Below are 2,026 nucleotides of genomic sequence, written 5' to 3'. Positions count from 1 at the left end.
ACTCAGAGCCAATGGCAATGAAGATTAGTCATAAGGAAACATACACTGGGCCTAAGATAACCCAACACAGATGAGGTAATTCCATACAACTTCCTCAGGGGTGTTAGGGGGTGAGGCAGAAGGTAGAGCCAGAAATTCAAACTCTGCCCCAGATGTGTGGAGGAAGGTGGGCATAGTCAAAACAGTACATCAGTAGTCAACAGAAACACATCTATTAGGTAGGCTCACAGGTGACTTATACATCTTAAACTCAGGTAATTTAGGGGCCCCTGCTCAGACAAGAAATTGGGAGATATGAATGCATAACAACTGTTGTACCACAGGAGCAGAGGACAGTCAGCTACTGGGTAATGGCTGGTGCAAAAAAGACACAAAATCAAGCAAAGGACCAAGGATGGCGGCGGGCAACTAGCAATTTTAAGAAGAGGACAACAATTGCAGCCCCTTATTTCTATCAGTGTAGCTTTTTTCCAATTAATACCACTTGCCAATGCATTAAGTAGGTCCAGAGATATAGTCAGCTGAAGTTATATTGAAATTATTGCTTTTCCTATAAAATTTGACCTTGGCTCGGCTGGCCATACTTCGTCCATAATCAGTATGATTCTGATGCAGTCATGCAAGAAAGTGACCGTGCATTCATGACTAATGATTGAAAAGTTCAGGAAGTCTACATAGCAAATCTACCAGAAGAGACAATTTAGGATGATGTAATAATGATCTCTTCTTATTTCACAAAGAAATGCCCCCCCGTTTCATTTCCAGCAGGAACAAGTGTATTGTCAAATGTGTTTAAGGCCATTCTTAAAAGGAACATCCCATTTCTTTGCATTACTTGAACTTTTCCCATCTGCAGTCCATAGATTAAAAATTCCTTGCATGATGCCCCATGCTGAAGATACATTAATCCACATCATGCTTTTGACAGCTACAGTACCAACACTTCTTCCTGTTAGCTGGTAAACCTGATTGCCACTGACAGCTCTAGTCTCCACTAACGATTGGAAACCAATTAGAGTGGTTCTCAATCATGGGATCAATATGTCAGCTATGTTCAAATAGTAATCTGAGTGCCTGTGTATTCATCTGTTTATTAGTGTAAATGATAGTATGAAAAAATAGATTTAAATTTGTTTTGAAAAATGTATGTTTTTTTTACCTGGCCATCTAGATTTCAGTGGTTTTGATGGTCATGAAAGGGTTAAAGCCCTAACTTTTTTCCTTTTATTTTTGTTTTAAATAGTGGGGCTGGAGTTATAACCCCTGTCAGGTTTTTATTGCTGTCCTATAGGGGAAATTCTGTATCATGAACACACAGCCATTAAAAAAAGAAAAAAACAAAAAAGTGAGGGAAAACATCACCTAACAGCTGTCAGAACAACAGGGGTCCCCACTAGGAGCTTCCATCCTCTGTACCAGTCATGTTGGAAACACTTTAGATTTGCATTTACTTTTTGTCTTGAAAAAAATGGTCAGCAGGACAGGCAGCAATAAAAACTCCACAGAGATTCTAACCGTTCCCCAAATAATAAACATGAATAACCAAAATACAGACCCACCCTTCCAAATCGTCTAGCCCTATACCAGAGTACAAGACATTTTTGGAATATAATACAATAATATTAAAACCTAACCTAAAAACTAAAACCACTGTTTTTAACGCAAATCGTTAAGACCGTGTAATTTGTTTTTGCTGGCTAGCTAGTAAATGTGTTGGGAAATCCTTACTGTTTTGTTTGCTGTGCAAAGCCCTTCCATGCATACCTTGCTCTAAAAGTTATAAATATGGTAGAGATTGAGGAGAATCAAGTGTGGCAATGCCCAGGCTTCTGCACACAGCACCACTCCTGGGTCCTCTTTATTCCCCTCTATGTCTATCCCTTCCACAGTAGGCATATTGGGTTCTGACTCAGGCAGAGACGGTGAGAGGAAGAGTGTGGCACCTTTGAGTTCTGGACAGTGGTGGCTGTACTGGAGCCTTTGTCGTCTGAACAATTGTGACACAAGATTAGGAAATCTGCTTTAG

This window comes from Staurois parvus, unplaced genomic scaffold (genome assembly GCF_062004578.1).
Source record: "Staurois parvus isolate SC_StPar_1 unplaced genomic scaffold, SC_StPar_1.0 ptg000818l, whole genome shotgun sequence".
NCBI classification, from domain to species: Eukaryota; Metazoa; Chordata; class Amphibia; order Anura; family Ranidae; genus Staurois; species Staurois parvus.
The sequence above is the reverse complement of the archived record's forward strand: the minus strand, read 5'-3'. Positions refer to the sequence as shown.